Raw genomic sequence first — 19573 nt, 5'->3', positions numbered from 1 at the left:
TTTTCCAGCCCCATTCCCGGAGAGATCTCAGTCACTTTGAGCAGAAGAAAATGCAGAAATCTATGACATCTCAGGATTTATCATCTGGATTCTATTTGGGATGCCCCAGAGAACTGCAGAGGAATGTGAGAGAATTTAGTCAGCTTTGTTTTAAAGAGCTGTCACTAGATAGGACAAAGTTTGGGGGCAAAGTAAAGATAGCACAACACAGCTATAGGAGCTAAGAAGAGAGCCAGACTAACACAGAAGAAACATTTTCAAAGGTCTGAGGACACCTAGTGAAGTGGAGGTACTCCCCTGACACTAATACTCTTGTTGGGGTATGGAGCACGGCAGCAGGGCATCCTGGAGCCGATGATATTTAGACAGCTGCATTGGTGGCAGATGACAGGGTTTTTTGGTGTTTGTTTCTCTCACCACCGCCCCCATATATTTAATCCCTAAGTAGATCTTCTTGAAACTATCTGAACATTTTTTTTTTTTCTGGCTCTCTCTACCTACTACTGGCACCAAAGAGCAAACCATCTCTTGCATGTACAACTGATCTACCATTGCTCCCTGCAGGCAGTTTTCAAACCTGGCCAGTGTTGTAACTTAAAATTCTAAAGCAGGCTACATTATTTTCCAATGTAAAGTTCTTTAAGAGCTTCCCATCATAAAGAAAATATAAAGAAATTATTTTCTCTGGCCTGTAAGTTCTAAGTTTGTAGTAGGTTGAATGGTGCCCTCCCCAAATATCTTCATCCTAAATTTTGGAAGCTATGGATATACATTGTGCCTGGAAAGGGGTCTTTGTATACATAATTAAGTTGAAGAAACTGAGATGAGATCATCGTAGATGATCCAGCGGAACCCTAAAATGTTGAGAAGCATCATCATAACAAGGCATAGGACAGACACACAGGAAAGAATCCCATCAGAAGATGATGAGATCAAGAATGGAGTCAAGCAGCCAAGAAATACTGAGCCACAAGAGTTGGAAAAAGAAGGATTCTTTACTAGAGCCTTCAGTACAAATATAGCTCAGTCAACATCACAACTTTAGACTTCTGCCTTCCAGGCTTCAGAGAAAATTAATTTCTGTTGTATTTTCCCCACATTTTAATAATTTGTTACAGAGACCACAGAAAAAGTAATATTTCTTCCAGCTACATTTACTATTTTGCTTGCTTGCTTGCTTTTTTTCCTATTAGACTAACGTATTTCTTTACCTTATTATTCTTTAAGTACAACATGCTTCTTCAATTTAGGAACCTTTACATTGGTTATTCTGTATTTCTAGAATATTTTTCTCCCAGATAATTTTGTATCTGAATATTTTCTTTTTGTTCTTGTAGTAATATGTCCTTTATTTCTGAGAATTTTCCCAGATGACTTGTGCTAATATTTCTTCTTAGTAATTCCCTTTCCTCAATCTTTAATTTTCAATTCTTATGTCTGCCTAATCTTTTAATATTTGTTTATTTATTATCTTTCTAAACCATAAAAGTTAAGCTCCATGAAAGAAGTGAGAGATCTTGGTGTCTTAATTGATGCTGAATGATCTGCATATCAGGAAGGCTAGCAATGCTAGAGATTGGTCAGTTAACATTAGAGATTTAGGAAAAAATTATGATTCAGTATAGGGTCTTAAATATCCTAGGCAAGTGCTCTATCATTCAGCTGCCTCCTCATCCCAAGATATAGAAATTTAAAGAGCAGGCCAGATTCTTAATTGTTGAGGACCAAGGATGTTGGATTATATTATAATAAGAAGTCATGGACTTATAGAATAGTAAAGGAATCAAGTAACATACCCAAAATAAATATGGTGGTATAATCTTGGAAGAAAACTAGAGATATTTTCCATACTAGTATAGCTAGAGTATGAACTCTTGGAAGATAAGGTCATAGTTAAATCTGAAGCAATGATATTTTGAGACTGAATGCAAGAGTTAAGTTAGATAAAATGGCCAGGATTTCTTCTCCTCCAGGTGGAAATCAGAGGCCACCATTAAATGGAGAGAAATGCTAAGGAAAAAGTTAGGCAGAGATTATATGAAGCAAAGACTACAACATTTTGCTCTGGAAAAGAGAAGCCTTGGTTCTACCATTCTTTAGTGGATTCCATCTAGAAAACTAAATCCTTCCCAGAAGGACTAACTTGATCAAGTTTAGGTTTGAATGCAGTGATGCATTTGATCCTGTGATCTCTCAGCACTGTCTGTATCTAATGGTAGGATGATCCAGAGCACACCCATCATCCAGTTATGGGGACAGGAAGGGTATTGTCCATGATGAAAGCATTATTCAACTTTTTGTACTTTCTTCAACTTACCAGTTAGTTAAGAAGCTTTATGAATGCATCCTTGCCTTGCTTAGAAATTAAGGAGTATACATCATCTAAGGTTAATGAATATCATTAGCAAATAAAATAAATCAGAAGTACTGAATGTTAGATGACTGCAAGATCTTAGAAACTTTTGTTAGAAAAAACATTTTAGTAAATTTTCTACAGGTTGAAAAGTGTTCTAGTGCAGCATCCTTCTGGACAATTTGTGATTGTCTTGCAACATTGGCTTGAAGACAACAGCTAGACACACACGAAAATCCAATTCTGAGGCTCATAGCCATTTTAGAGTTCCCATAGATGGGGTCTGGATGGTATCCTCTCACAGGGTAGCACTTGTCTCACAGAAGGAGTTTCAGCATTTTTCACCCCTTCTGACTTTTCTGTAGGTTATCTGTTGTTATTACTAGGCGTTTTCAAAATGAAGGAATCAAACTGGAGAAAAGGTATACCGTGTCTTTGTAGCTATGAGCACAAATTTGGAACAATTATATATAATGCACCGTGGTTTTTGTCATTTATCTTCAGTTATAAAGAAAGATAGGATAAGTCAAGTATGATGACATGTTAGTCCCAATCCATCTTTCGTCACTACACTTATGAAGATAAACATCACATTTAAAGATACCACAGCTATCATGTACTGTTTCAGAGTAGAGACTCAGGTAGGTTAGAGCAGGAGTTGTCTCTGGTTTTATTATTTAAAAATCAAGAACACTTTGTATGTACTGTCTCCTCCACTCATACCTTGATCTCCCATGTCAAAATAACACCAACAGAGAGGACTGGGAGGAATGTGATTTCATCTGTGTGTATAGATGCTCTCTTCATTTTAAATCAAAAAATAATTTTGTAGTAAATGCCAGGCACCAAGCTCTGCAGTGGTAAAGCACTAATTAACAGGATGGGTTCTTAGTCATCACAGTGATAAGTGGAATAAGGAAGAGAATGCCACGGACAAACTAATAAGCAAGTGGTTAATGCTTCTGAGAGCAAGTCAGATGCAAAAGGAGTAAGTCAGATTAGAAGCACGGAGAAGTGGTAGTAATTGAGCTGCTACACTGGAGAAAGCCATATGGATGAGTGTCTTAGCTTTCTATATGTACAGATGGCAAAATTGGATTTTAAAGCTATGGCAGAGAAAAGATGGATTTTTCTGCTTTGGGCCTATGGACCTTGCTATAAGTAATTAATAGATAAGATCTCTTTATAACTCAGAAATTGAATGTACTTATTCTCATGCTACTTCTAATTACCCTTCCACAAACTGAAAGTTTAAAATTGGAAAACTTTTCATTCGAATCAAAGTACTGTCTCCTTTTCCCTTGGTGGCTACATAAAACTTTATAGAAAGAGAAGTAAACTGATAGGGATTTCCACAAATCTGACAAATTTGATTGACAAAGTAGACATTTCCAAAATCATTATCTGTCTTTGGAAGCTTAGTTTAAACCATAAAAAAACAAACTGTCAATTTCTCTGGGACGTGGTAATTATACTGGGTTCTCTCTTTGTACTAACTGTATAGTTCAAATTTAGGGTGTGTTTTCATTGTTTTTTCATCTATATAAACTTATTTTACCAAACAAGCTATTTGATTCATTCTTCAAGAAATATTTATTGAACAAATACTACACGGCAGTCACTGGTCTGTGCTGGCACATAAAGTGAAATGCATTACCTGCCCTGAGGGCCACGTAGTGCAATGAGGACGAAAGACATATGAGGATGACTAGCACAGGTGTTGGTGTTGATATTGGTGTTGATATTTGATCAACAAATACTGTTTTCATCCTTCCTACATTGAAAGTAATAGTGTATTGTATTAAGAGAGCAGAAAAGTGTAAATTCCTATAAATTTAGAGAACCTTGAAAGGATGTGTTGCAGAAGTGCCTCTTTGCCTTTTCAGCATATTCCTATTAACACATGGGTGGTAGAATAAGGGGATAGAAAAGGAAGAGGGTCAGGAGCGGTTATAGTGTAAGTAGCATAGCCAGGTGCTTCCTTGAGCAGGTGAAATTTAGCAAAGTCCTGGAAGAAGTAAAATAGCCAGGTCTACAGGTTATTTGGATGGAAGCTGGTGTGATGTCACAAAGTGCGTGCAGAGCTATGGGCCCACCTGGGTCAAAATATTTCAAGCAGAGGGAAAATCAAGTGTGAAGTTTAGGAGGAAGCAGTGTGCTTGGTTTGTTGGAGAACAGCAAGGAGCCAGTGTGGCCATAGTGGAGTAAGAGCTGTAGTAGGATAGGGGTCAAATAAGGAGGGATAAAAGCACAAATACGAATTTTATAGGCCAGTGGAAAAGATTAATATTACTCTGAGCTCAAGAGAAGCCATTGGACATTAACAAGAAGAGATATATGATCTGATTTTCATTTTGATTGTGTCTCTGCACTGTTTGGTGGAAAGACTAAATAGGGACAAAGGTAGAAATGCAGAGAATATATTTTAAACACAGGTAAGGAATAGTTCAGTTATCTAAAGAAAGAAATCAATCAGAAGACAGAATTGGAGATATCTACAAATGACCAGAACCTTGAAATAGAAGATTTCTCTTGTGTAGGCATTGAAACGTCAAACTTATAAGGTGGAGAAGTGATAGGGTGCAAAGCTCAGTGGTATGAGACCAAATCAGAAGTTTCAAAGGTGGCTTTGACCTGAGCTACTAGGATAATGGCCGCTGGAATAGTGTTTACAAGATGTTAAGATCTTAAAATAATTTGTGAAAATCAATGAATGGATTTCCATTATAAAAAGTTTTTCTAGGGGTGAACCTTGAGTTGGAATCAAGAGTTTTATTATGGACAGGTTAATTTTTAGCACCTCAAAGTGAAGATCTGGCATCAATAACTATTACCTATAAGTCTGCAAGCCAGCTGGAGATTTAGGTCTGTCCATATTCAGTTTGTAGATGCCCTTGAAAGCCATTCTAGGAGCACGTAGAAGGTAAAGATAAAGAGCTCCACTGACAGACACTGGGGCCACTATAAGACTCAGTGGCTTGTAAGGCAAGGCAGAACCAGCAATAGAAGTGGCTCAGTGTACACTGAGGTAGGAGGAAAGTCACCAGAGTGGTTTCTTTCTTTCTTTTTTTTTTTTTTTTTTTTTTTTTTTTTGGTACCAGGGATCGAACTCCGGTCCTTGCGCTTGCAAGGCAAGCGATGGAACCACTAAGCTAAATCCCCATCCCACCAGAATGGTTTCTTAGACATCAAGTATAGAGAGTCGTTTTCAGAAAGTAGAGAGTGTTACTATGCAAGACGCTTCTAAACTGTGCCAATATGAGAACTGAGAATTGCTTCCTTGATTTAGCAATAAGCCTAAATTTCACCTCAACTTTTCTTTACCTTCTCTACATCCACTGATTATCAACCACCCCCTTTCTATCAAGTTGCCTCAAATCCCACTTATATCAACTGATATCTCAGTTTTCTTTTTTGTATTTATCTTTTTAATAAATTTTATTAATACAATTTAGATATATAATATAATAGCACTTATCATTGGAAATTTGTACTTTTACATAATCTCTCTTGGTTATGTTTTCCCCCAACACCCTGCCCTCCCTTCAACCCCTCCACCCATTCCTATGCACACTGAGGTGATACTCTTAAGTGAAATAAAAAGGACACACATGTGTAAATACCAAATAGTTTTTCTGGTGTGATAAACTGAAAGTGTAAATAAGGACTAAAATGTGTAATAGGTAATGTGAAATAGGAAGAAAAGGGGCAAAGGGGAAGGGGAAGTGGGAAAGATTGAGGAAAGGAAAGAAGGGAATGGAATTAATATGAGGAAATGAAAAAATGGAAACAAAATCTAAGTTTTCTTTTGTCTTGCTGAAGGATAGTGTTTCTTCAAACTATGACATTTGGAGGAACATTTTTGCAAGACCGTGTTACACATTTGTAAAGCCAGTGACAGAAAACCCACAGATGGTCTCTAAAATACCTTTTCATTGTATTCAGTTTTACTTGCATAACTATATATATATATATATATATATATATATATATATATATATAGTTTTCTTTAATCAGGTACTGGGGATTGAAATCAGGACCTTGAGCTTGCCAGGCAGTGCCACTGAGGTACATCCCCAGCCCAACTTGTATAATAATATTTACTAGTAATGTATTTCTTTGAAGCTTAAAAACCACTTTTATTTACATTACTTCTTCCAAACAAACCATCTAACCCACGAAAATATCCAGCTTTAAAACTTGAACACCAGACCACGCCACGGGCTACCACCTCCTTGCTCAAGGCAGCCACGGGCCCCGGCTTCACACCTCCCCTTCCTTGAAGATTGTAACACCTGCCTCCTTCTTGTTCCCTCCAAGCCTACTCCTGATTGAACCTTGGTGATTTCAGAGACTGTGTCTGTCCTTTGATCTTGGATACTGCTTGTGAGGGGTCTTTCCACCTGCAGTTACTTTGGGCTTCCTCTTTACAGTCTGCGCTAACTTGAGATGTAACGTTTTGTAATTTTGGAATTAAAGAATATTTATTTTACTTTCATTATGCTTTGTAAAATGTGAGCCGGTCTCTCAGTGCCTCTTTGCTCCAAGTTTTACGTTGCCTTCAGTGTTTAGTTCGAATTTTTACCCTGCTAGCACCACAAGAGTGATGGGGTAAAGTGGGGGATGGGAGGGGGAATGGAAGATTATGGATTTCTCTAGTTTGGGGTGTGGGGGAAACCCCAAGCAGAGTTTGCAGCAGATGCCTACGTCATACTCTTCACATGTCATTGGACTTTAATGATTGAGTGTTCTGTTTAACTCTTTCCTATTCATCCTCATAAGGCGCTGCCTGTTTTGATCTCATGAGGCGCTACTGATCAGGATACTAGATCAGAAAGCAAATGTGACTTGCTTAAGCTCATGAATCCAGTAAGTGAGAACCAAGTGTGAACTACAAATCTTCTGGCTCTAAATGAATTTTTTTATTGGCATTCAAAAATGCATTGTTCAGAGTGGCCAGTGGTTAAAATAGCAGCCTGGGCTTTCTGCCCAGAACAGTGCAAAATACAGTGGGGATTTACTAAACGTTGCCACCAGCGGTGACTGTGTGGTGATGGTGGTGGTGGTGGTGAAAGACCCAGAAGTGTGCTAAAGTGTTCTCATGGATATCTGTTTTTTGGTTTCTTTTTTAGATTGTCAAACACATTGCCTATTTACAGCATCGAGACCCCAGTGGAGTACTAGGTGGGTGATGATTCATGCTAAACCGTTCCCACAATGTGCTGAGCCCCACAACAGCAGTGAATGTGAAGTGGCTCATTATATGCTGTCAAGTCCAATAGCAGCAGTGGCTGGCTTTACTAGCACAAGCAATTTGGGAGAAGCCCAGCCACCGCAAGACACACCAAATTTCAAAAAATAAGCTACAAGGTGGTAGGAAAAAAGAAAACATATTCACTGAGTCATAATTGCAAATTTCTTGTGTGTTTCCCTTTGCCAAGTTACAAACAGCTCTCTGTGCACAGTTTCACTCCAGAGCTGACTCTCCTTGGGCTTTGCTTCCTTGTGACTGACTGCTCCTTCAGCCAGTTCTATGGGCTCCGGGTTTTATAAGGTTGGAGCTTCACTAATACAACTGGAAACGAGGTTCTCCTATGAAAACATTCCTGAAGCTCCCTTTATGGCTGTCCTCCACCAACCATGCCATGTACATAAATCAATTTCCTGCCAGCTGCAGCTGGGCATTCATGGGTGGTAATTTTACCTACAGAGATAAGTGCAGGAGGCAGCAGATGAGAATCCTGATTCTTTGCCTTGTAATTTATAATTATGCAGTTTTCTGTTTCCATTCAATTGCAATCTCCTTGAAGTTAGGATCCGCAATTTATTTACTGTTTAATTTAATCCCTATGGGCCATGATTGGCTCTCCTTAAATAGGTGTTCTCTTCCAAATTTAATGCATTCCCTTCCAAAAAGTCCATAATTGAGAAAGGGACTTGAGTTCACTCTTCTGGACTTCCTGTATCTAGCACAGTGCCTGACACATTATAGGCTGAAAACAACATGTGTGTCTAGTGAAGGAAGAAGATATGAATGAGTCCATCAATCAGATGGTTCTCTGGGGCCCAATTAATAGTTAAGCAAATGAGTTCCAATCATTGGAGACAGAGAAGTAATGGCTCCAAAGCATGTTTCCTCAGGCCAGTAGGAAAAATACCCTGAAAGTTTTGTTGTTTATTTTGGAAGGCAAAAGCTAATCTGGAGCTATTTACTTTATTTTTATATTCAAATGCCTATAAAACAGAAAGGCACCGGAGACCTTTTCATTGCTCACGAATGATCTATGGGGTAATAATGTGCTTGCTCTTCCAGCTGTGCTGCACTTTGGTGCTATCTTGGGTTTAATTGAAAATAAGCTTGACCTTGGTTTTGTTCACAGGGCATGGGGGGTAGAATTGGCAGGAAGCTTCTGAAGAACTCCCTTTTCAATGAATGCCATTTAGCTAATTTGGGGTTCTCCTGAGGGAAATAACATGAGAAATCCTGTAAAAAACCAAGATCCATTTTATGTGCATGCCATGCACAGGATGTTAATGATTTTTTTTTTTTTTGAAAATCAGCCTCTTATTTTGCAGTACCAATTTGTTGAATCCTAAATGCTATCAGTACGATAATAATATTGTCCCTAACAGTCTCATGTTTCATCATAATTAAATAAACAGCTTGTGAATTGCAGTCCAAAAAATGTCTGTGTTCCACTCTTAACTTAAGGGGTTTCCATAGAAACCATGGGCAGGAAGTTTAACTGACATTTATTGGACTTGAGGCTATTTGCAACATTGATGGCTCCTTGTTTTTCTCTCTATCGTGCTGTATGAGTTTTCTTCCTTTTTAACCATACCAATCCTCACTCAGCCTTAATGTCCCTCACCTCCTGTCTTCCTCTTCCTCCCATTTTCTCCTTCCCTCCCCCTTCCATCTATTCCTGTTCTTTCTCTCCCCCTCTTATTAGTATCAAGGAAGTAATTTGGACTCAGATTTAACAAATGCAATAATACGAAAATGCGCACTGATACTTAAATGTAATTGTGTTATTAACTGGAAATGTTTTCCTTCAAAAATAAAAGAAACAAGAGCGAAGTTTACCAAGGTAGCACATGTTAGTACGAAGCCATATTTGACCTCCTTAAGGGTGTGCAAGTCTGTATGTCATGTCCACCTTCATCTCCAGCTGTAGCATTTCTCTGATTTATTCAACCTAAATTTCTGAATGGATATTACAGCATTGTGCAGATTCTATTCCCAGAGAATACGAGATTTGATTTAGGACAGATAAAGCCTACTATATTTTGAGTACCTACCACGTACCAGTTATTTTGCCATCTACTTTCACATAAGTTTTATTACTGGTATTGTGTGGAAGGAAAATGAATCTGAAGCTACTGGTTCTGGTCCAACTCCTATCCTAAACTGGCTCCAGAAGTTTAGATAAGTGCTAAAATCTTGCATCTCAGCTTTTGGAGGACAAAATGAATGTGAGCATTTTTAAGTAATGGGGCTTTATTAGGATTGGAGAGGATAATACAGCTACTACATCATAGTAATAGTGTTGCTCTCCATGTCTTTAGAAATGAGCTCCCCAAAGAGTAAGTCATTTATTCAAAGCTTATACAACTAGTGAAATGTGTAGCTACACAGTACATTAGGTAAAAGCAGAGGATTTAGACAGATGTGAGATGAGTTACTAATTGTGTGATATAGGGTAAGCAATAAATTCACACAGCATCTGAATCCTTCTTTGTATAGCAGAATAATGGATTGTCCTTCATGGGGTTGTTATGAGAAATAAATAAAATTGCATATGTACATTACTCAGAGCCTCATGTATAAACAACTCTCTATTTTTTAATCTGTCTTCCTCACTCATCCAACCTTTTGTTATTATTTACTTTTAGCATTGATTCAAAGTCAATGATCAGTCTTCCAAGCCTATCTAATATCTACAGCTTAAAATTATTACAGAATTCACAAACACTCTCAAGTTACCCTGAGAACACCGAGAAAGAAAAGACAATGGAGTTCTACTGTGCCATAAAGAAGAATAAACTTGACTCGCTTTGTAGCAAAAATGGGTGTTTCTTGAGGCCATCCTATTAAGTGAAATAAATCAGACACGTGAATTTAAATACAGCATAGTTTCTCTTATGTGAGATATCCAAAATATAGATTAAAGAGCAGAATAAAAGGTAGATAATAGAAAATAGATCTCTTGGGAAAGGGAAGGAGATGGAGGGAGGGGGAAAAAGGGGAGAGGAAAGGATTGAAAAAAGAATGGAGACATGTTGTGTGCATGTACTAAACCTCACAGGAATGTGATCATTATGGATTGCAGATATGTCCTAATACAAAGTGAAAGTTGAAAAAAAGATGGTATCATACCCATTGTACAGGTTAGAGAAAAGGAACTTCAAGGTTATTCATGATAAGATCTCATTATGAACTGAGATTGCCTCATCTGCTGGGGCCCTTTTTATAATTGAAATTCTCAAGTCCAGCGTTCTTAATTGGGATACTCTGTTCATGAGTTTAAAGCCAAACCCTAGCAGATTTTTACTCATCTTTCTGTGTGTTCTAAGGGGGACATTTTCATAGGGAGAGAGGAGAAGAAAAGAGGAAAACATAGTTACAAAATCTGTGTTGTAGGCCTATATTCAGATTATTATTCAGAATTAAAACGAATGCATGGAAACGTAATTCTCAGTCCTAGGGAGAGCTACGGCACTGATTTTACACAGCAATAAGACGAAGTGTTGCTGATGAAGGAAAAGATATGATGTGGGGAGAAAAAAATCCAAGAGAACGTGTATCAGATGGAGGTGTTGTTGGATAGCTGATGAATTCAGAAGAGTTAGCACAATAAGGAAGTGAGGGAATAGAGCTAGGAAAAGTCTGATGGGGCATCATTGTGGGTGAGAGTATTTTCACACATGCACACTTGCTCACAGGCACGCACACACACACCTATATGATTAATCACAACGAATATCTCCTTATCATTTAATCATTTTGTGGCTTCAAAGAGTTCATATTGGAGATAAAATATTGCTCTACTTTTTTTTCTCTGGTGTCACTGTACTTGCCTTATTAAGGTATTCACTCTATGTAATTTTTGAAAGAACCATTTTAAAGCAATTTGCCCATTTCATGAATGTTGTTTTAGTTAAAGCTAAATAAGGGAAAAGCCTAAAGCTGCATAGTCATCCATGCAGACATAGCAGCCTGTCACCATGTCCGACAAGCCTATGAACATGCAATGGGGCCACAGGCAACCCCTTTGTGGTAGAACCTCCTCGTTGGCTGGGATTTCTCACTTATGGGAAATGTGGCACCACTGACAAATTAATGAACCTTCATTTGTTTCTCATTCCTTAGATGAAAGTTACAGATGAATAAATTTTATTAATATTCTATTCCATGTTGGAGTGGGTCCTGGTAGCTTTGGGAATGAAGAGAGTGGTTAAGCAAGGGAGTATCTCTGGATGCCAGGAAGCTAAGTTAGCAAATTTTTCCTATAAAGGGTCTTTGGATAGTAAATATTTTAGGCTTTCCAAGTCTGGTGATCCATCACACTAACTCCGTTCTGCACTTCAATGTGAAAGAAGCTCATAGATGATACATACATAAGCGACTGCAGAAATGTAAACATTTTATTCATAGAAACTGGTGGGCTGGATTTCATAACTATCGAAAGGATTTTCCCAAACACTGACATTAGAGTTTTGATAATAATTCCATCTCCCTTCTACTTTCATTGACTTCATAATTGTAGTGTAAAAACATGAGAATATAGTACTGAGTGAGTACAGTACTGAGAGAAATACCATAATTTAACCTCACTTTGTGGATTTTAATTTTTCACACTTATTTTTTTGCTAACTTTTATCTTTCTACTATGCTTTTGGCATGGAAAGGACACACAATCCCTCTGGGCTTTTTTTTTTTTTTTGGTACCTGGGATCAAAATCCAGTCCTTGCGCTTGCACAGCAGGCAGTGAAACCACTGAGCTAAATCCCCGGCCATAGGACACACAATCCCTCTGGACTTTACAGAGTGGTACAGAAAGTGTAAGCAACTTACACCAAAAAACTATTATGTTCATATGAGAATCTGGCTGTCAGCTTTGTGCTTTATAAATTGAATTATTCTTTTTAAAATTCATCCTCTATAGAAAAGAAAAGGAACCAATAAAGAAATTTTCATCATCCAAACCAAGGCAAAAGTAGTTTACTACTAACGGCTTCAATAAGGTCTGAATATATCCCTTCAATATATTATGAGAGACCTAGTTTCTTATTACTTTTTGCATGAATTTGTAGTTTTTCTCCATGGCATATATTTGCAAATTATGCACTAAAGGCACACTAAATATAGGAAAATACAGGGTGTTCTGACTTTGTATGATCCCATGTTAACTAAAGTTGATTGATTTTGGAATTGAGCTGTCATTTTGTAAGGTTCTATGATAAATGAGAGCAAGTATATGTCTTAGTAACTTTCTTGTCACTGGGATAAAATATCTGGCACTCTCAACTGAAAGGAGGAGAGCTTTATTTTGACTTAAGGTTTCAGTGTGTTCAGTCCATGACTGATTGGCTCCAAGACAGAAATGGGATGGTACAAGAGCCTAGTGGAAGAAAGTTGCTCTTGTTGGGGAAGTCAGGAAGCAAAGAGAAGGATGGAAGCAGTAATAAGGTTAGACTTTTCCAGTTCAAACCCCAGTGAGCCACCTCCAACCAGACCCAACTCCTGACAGCGTGTTCAGCTATGGAACTCATTGATGAATGAATCCATGATGATTATGTCTCCCTCATGATCAAATCAATCACGTGAGACTTTGGGGGGAGATTTTAGAACTAATCTATAGCATACGGTAACTGAGAGCAAATACAGGAACTGTGCAAAAAGAGAACTTTAATATGCATGACCTATGGTTTACATGACACTGAGCAAAATGTGGATTGCTTTAAGTAAATAAATAAGAATGCAATTCCTAAATGTCTGCATTTGCTGACTAATTTCCTCTTTTATGGTCATTAGGGGGAAACAAGGAAATCACCGATTCCAGTTATTTCCATTATCTGACATGTCATCACCAAAGTTTCCTCAATCTGCAACATTAATGACAGTGAGGTTACTTGCAACCAGTTTCCAGTTCCCATTAGGAGGCCATCCCTGAGATCTGCATGCCGATTAAATGACGTTGCCTGGAAATCAGAGTCTACTCTGTTTCCGCCCCTTGCTCAGATCTCATAAACCCAGATTCAATTAAAGAGACTTTCCTTATCAGCTTTTTGTGGGTCATTTTAGTGAATTTATTAAACTCTTAAGTCATACTGTAAACTAGAAGGCTGTGGCTCTCAGTTAGTAGGAGCCAGGGCTAGATGTGTAGACTTGCTCCTGTGCTTTAGGGACTCTAGAATACACAGAGCAGCCAATGACAGGCCAGGAATTAAACAGCTGAGCAAATATAAAGAGTCTCAGAGAATGCAAATTCCACGGCAAATATATGAGAATCATGTCATGTTATCCTATATTTTAAGCTTACTCAACCCTAGCTTCAGATGCTCATCATCTCAGTTTGCACATTGACATGCTTTATCAGTTCACTGTTTCCTACTCATATTCCTTGCTGTTTTTCTTCTATATTCTTCATCATCTATTTCCTTCCAGCAAAAGGAAAAGTCAAGTCCCACAATCTACCTCATGATTTAATATAGAATTTTAATACTAATTTAATAATTCTTTTGTCCTTTTTTTTTTTTACAATTTTGTGTTATTTTACATTTCCTACTTTCTTTCACACTACATTTCAATGTTAATTCAGAAGAGACATCTCCTTCTGCCTTATGCTCATGCTTACTTTCATGCAGCCCTGTTCTCCAACCTTTTCTCTTTCTTCTCTTTGTTGCTATGTGCTCTTAACCATGTGTGCACCTATAATGGCCTATGCAGGATTCTCTAGAACTTTACTGTCTTATAACTTGTGATTTATTTGTGCATAACAAACTCTGGGATCCTTAACAGGAAACACTGGGCTCTAAGTGTCAAGAAGTGAGCATTTTGCTTGACTCTTCCTAGGCATGCAGAAATAGGATTGAAAGAAAATCCCTTTTTTTTTTTCTCTCAGCTTGCTAAACCCGTCCCTTCCCCATCTACATAATCTACCAGATCCCATTTCTATATGGCTCCCCTCACTTACTGTCCAAACCTCACTAGTTTTCTCTGATCACCCAGGTTACTTAAAATTAGCCACAATTACAATCACACACACACACACACACACACACACACACACACCCAAATGTGCACGTATTCATTCGGTGTAATGCCCTGGTATACATATATGGCTCAGAAGGGTTTCTGATAGCATCATTTTTTCAAGTGATCTGTGCTGGTGACTTATTGAATTGGAGAAGTTTCCTCACCAAATGTTGGTAAGCATACATAGAATCTCAGATTATTTGAGTTAAAATTTAAGAGTTTCTCTTTCCCAGAAACCTACTATAAAATGAATCTTCAGCATCTTTAACATATATATATATAATATTAGGGAATTAGGACTTTGTACCCTTTAATAATGAACAGGATGATTTTAAAATCTGAGTGACCTTCTATATATGTAATGTTTATTCTCTTCAGATTTCCCTGAATGATAATTTAAATTGGATTACTCATTATAAAAATCCATATTGCTTTTGGGTGCTCTTGTTGGTTTGTTTGTTTTCAACCAGAAAGGCAATGATGACCTCGCACAGGGCTTTCCCAAAGATTAATGAGCAGTTGGGGGTTAATGACTATCAATTCCTCCCAGCCAGTCATCAATTCAGAGGAAGCAGGAGGAACAAGGCCATTAACTGCATTACCAACTTTCTGAAATCAGATCCTTTCCTGCCTGCCTTGCTGAGGACTTAGGTTCCAGATGAGCCTATTAGATTTTTTAAAAAAAGCTTCCTTAGTTATTTGCTGTTATGAACCTGGACTACATATATATATATATATATATATAAATGGAAATAGGGTATGATCATTAGTTTCTGTGAACTGAAGGGAAAAAGTCACAGGGAGAAAAATAATTTTCCATATTTTGAGATGCTCAGTCTCCTTTATTAACTTTCCTTTCTTCCCTACTGCTTTTAATCCGAAAGCCCATAGAAAATCATCATATTCCAAATCACAATAGGCTGGAATATGCACCCATGTCTTGCCATTTAATCTTGCTTAAACATTACATCTGAAAGGTTTTTGCATTTGTTTTTGGTTTATTTTGGGGAGGTATAAAATTTAATTGGAATTTGCGTTCCTTTTGTTTGAATGGGATATTACTTTGTCTAAATCATTAAATCCTGTCATAGAGAGAGGTTCTTCACTGATATTAATGAGCATGACATTTTCTCATTTAGCATATGTCATGGCCACTAAAAACACCCTAAGAAATAGAAAAATATCAGTGCATAATTAATACATCAGTGCAGTGTCCTATGAGGAATAAACCATAGCAAAATGAGGGAAAGTTCTGCAACAGAAATTCCCTTTCTTCTCTTTTAGAGAAGCACAGGAGCTTATTTTATCATTCTGTTCTGATTTTTCTATTTCTACAAAGTCTTTAAAGGCAGGCTTGTAGTGACAAATTGTCACCTGTTCATTGCTGTTGGAAGTGTATGGCAAAGATGTGGGTCACCCTGAGGGACACCACCCTTCCCAATGGACATTTGTCCCCAATAATAGAGAGATTTGGGTGTACTCCTTAGTTTGTTAATGTCAGAAGTTTGATTTTGGTAGCTTATGATGAGATGGTTGTAAGCACACTTACCAAAAACATAAGCAATTGATCTGCAGGGCAGAAGGTCAACTCGCTAAATTATACTAGAACTGCAACAGACCCTCAAGTGCTTCAGTCTGTACATTGTTCATAAACAGTCTGTACTTAAAACCTTGTTGACATCATGAGTCTCTGTGAGGATGTGACAATAAAACTGAAGAATAATCTTTCCATAAAATATACCATCACATTTAAACAAAATTTGCATGTAATTTTAAAAACCTCACAAATAGTTTGAAAACCATTAGTGAATGTCTTAGAAACTCATGAGTTTTATTTTACACTTTCATGGAAAACCAAATATTAATTAAGTTTGGTTTTTGATGAGACAGTAAACTAAGCAAATTTAATTGTGTGATTCCTATTGATTTAACATTAGATTACACTAGTTGATCTATCAACTGTTTTCCATCAAAGGCTTCATGTGTCACCAAGGACTAAGCAGTAGATTGAAATATTGAAAACAGCAGACATTTATACAGTACTGATTATGTGCTGAACCTTGTTCTAAAATCTTCTCTCTATATTAACTTACTTATCTTCACAGTAACATAGTCCAAAAGTCAAATTAAGCAAAACTCAGGCAGTTCACAGACAGCACTACACAAATTTGTGTCTTTGAGTTTTTTTTTTTTAATGTGTATTCCATTAGTACCTATTCAGTTGTGTAAATAGCTGGTAATCTGCAACAAACAAACTTTTCTTGGGGCAATTTAATCAATTCTTTCTTTCACTTGATACACATATATTGACTTTGCATGATCTCTCTGCTTTTCTGGATGGTGTATTTAGAATACTGCTTATTTCTGGCACAGACAGTTTTTTACTGTAGACCATTGTTTTTAATCACCTACATATATGCTGATTTTTGATGATGTACTTCATAATCTTAATCTATAAATTGATATGTGTGGTGTCTGCTAAGCAGTATAGTGCCTTCTCTTAACAGTTTATACTGTTATATACCACTTAAGTCTTTTTGGTTCACATATGAGTCATATCAATAAACCTTAATAGTCTATTATTATTAAATTATAATATCAACTTGGCTCTAGCCTATGAATAGAAATATTCAATGCTTTCAGTAATTCAATGTGGCAATTACTAGCTGAATGCCTCGACTTCATCAAGTTAGTCTTCAACAAGATTATCAATAAATAGGCTGAATGTATTCCCAAATATTGACAGTCACAAATAGACTTGATAAGTGCTATAATCTTGGCTTTATAGGAACTTAAGGGAAGGATGGGATTAGTGAGATCGATGAAAGTCTAGCAGAAATAGTCGTCATAAACTTCACTTTTGTTGGGTATAATTTTGATGGAAATAACAGTGTGGGGTATTCCAGGCAAGGAAAAGAAAAGAAGGCCCTTAAGAGGAAAAGTAGGGGGTATATATTTAGAATGAGGAACAGAATGTAGAAAAGTCTAAGAGCACTTCGAGGCGTTAAGACTGGGAAAATAGTATGGCAAGGCCTCACGGAGTGTTGTGCATGTCACACTGTGGCAGTGGTTTTTAAGGCAACTATTTTGCCCCTCCCCAAGGGACATTTGGTGATATCTGGAGACACTGCAGATTTCACAACTGGAGGTGCTACTGGCATCTAGTGGGTAGAGACAGAAAGGAACATGGGCTTTCTTCGGTCAGCATTGGAGAACTATTATTGAGTTATGTTTTTATGATCTGTTATTGCCTAGGTTTTTGTGTAGTTACACTAAGTCTGCAAAGTGTGACTCTGAAAATCTCCTATGGAAAATGTAGAAAAGTAAATGACTGATTTTGAGATAAAGAATAAGCCTGCCTCCATCATTTGGTGACCCTTGAACCTGAAAACAAAGAAAGAATAAAAGGGAAAGGAGAAGTAGAGGAGTAGAGATTTGTCCTTCCATGGAGTTGTGAGGATTCAGACTGTAAAGTATCAGCACACAGAGAATGCAGACATTGTTCCAAGCACTTCTCATCATTGGAGCATTCAGTTTTCATAGCCTGAAGACTAAAATATCAAGGAGTATTTGGAGCTTGAGATTTTCCGGTGTTTTTCTTTGGTTATGCATTTTGCTAGAGCAAATAGCTGTCATAAAAATACAAACACACACCTGAACATCTCAAATCCTACCATATAATTTGAGAAACACGGTAGTCATCTATATTTCATATTTTCATAAATAATCAACCTCAAAAAGGAATATGATCAAAAGCATGTGTAAACAGCAAGAAACCTCATGCCAAGTAGGTTTATCCCTCCTGCATCATGAAAGGTTAAACAAGCAGAAAAAAAATTAATTTTATTTTTAGCCCTGCATAAAGATGACTGATTCTGGGTCTGATATTTTAGCATGAAGCAGATTTGACTTTTTTGTTGCTAAAACAAGGTTGGAGCTAACGCCACTTCCTCTTCTTCCTTGCCTGTTTAATCTCGTTACTCTAGGTTGTGACAGACAGTAGAATGAGTAGATCTTTTCCACTTCTGGATTTTTCAAAAAATAATTCAAATGGGTTCCAGAATCAGGAACATGGTTTTCAAAAGGTTCCATTTTAAAGGTATTTGCAGATGACTTGCTGACAACAGTAAGTCTTGTTCCCTATGAGACTGATTCAATCCAATACAGTGAAAAATCTCACTCTTCAACTTCTGAAGTATAAGAAGCATTTCCTAAAAACAATTCCTGTGCCTTGTCCATAGGAACTTTCAAGGGTATCATTGTGTTATTTTAGGCACACACAGTAGAGGGCATTGTACGGTCACGCATAACAGGGCTGCTACTGATAATAATAGACTAAAAGGAAAAATAAGAAAACCTCTGTTCTACCATTTTCCCCCCAAAAAAGGCAATAGAGAAAGGAGACACATTGTTTTGTCCTTTACAGATTTTCTTTCTTAGGAAAGACTTCAGTGAAAATAACTACAAACGGAACAAACATCATTACAGAAATTGATGGAATTCTCACTATGTAAAAGGGGTTCTAAACTAGGAGCGAGGGTTCAGTTAGGAGTGAATTAGTAAATAGGAAATCACTTGAGTTTTCAACAAGTTTACGACACTAAGTATCTACAACCTGCCTCTCTCTTCTTCAACAGTCATTCGTTCATTCCATTCATTCATTCTTGCATTTAGCAACTATTTGAGGAGTACATTTTCAGGGAAATATCACTGACTAAAGTAGATAAATCTCTGCCTGTTCTGTGGAAATTAATGTTTCACTAAAGTGCATCAAGAAGTAAGAAACAAGAAACTGAGATGATAAGAAAAATTGCAAGTTGTTGTAAATACTTGATGGAGATTAAGTGCGGTGATTTATGAAGTAAGATAGAGGAATGATTTTAGTAATTAAAAACAACTTTCTGAGAAAGTACAATTTAAAGGGAATCCTTTATGACAAGGGAAATGAACCATGAAG

General features: G+C 37.2%; 1 protein-coding gene across 30 annotated transcripts in view; it reads left to right on the top strand.

The window, feature by feature from the left end:
- The window catches only part of Lrrc4c (leucine rich repeat containing 4C), a 1178862-nt gene that overhangs the window by 1147997 nt on the left and 11292 nt on the right, over positions 1-19573 (top strand). For 23 of the 30 annotated variants that reach the window (XM_087205626.1, XM_087205622.1, XM_087205625.1 and 20 more), the window contains one exon: positions 7486-7537. The exons of the other annotated variants lie outside the window; for them this stretch is intronic. The gene's annotated coding sequence lies outside the window, so the exon portion shown is untranslated. The remainder of the gene's footprint in view (positions 1-7485; positions 7538-19573) is intronic. 30 annotated transcript variants of the gene reach the window in all.

The sequence above is a fragment of the Heterocephalus glaber genome, unplaced genomic scaffold (assembly GCF_053883595.1).
Source record: "Heterocephalus glaber isolate CG9 unplaced genomic scaffold, H.glaber_assembly_v1.0 deba00000594, whole genome shotgun sequence".
Taxonomy (NCBI): domain Eukaryota; kingdom Metazoa; phylum Chordata; class Mammalia; order Rodentia; family Bathyergidae; genus Heterocephalus; species Heterocephalus glaber.
Note: the sequence above shows the minus strand (reverse complement) of the source record. Positions and strands in the feature narration are given on the sequence as shown.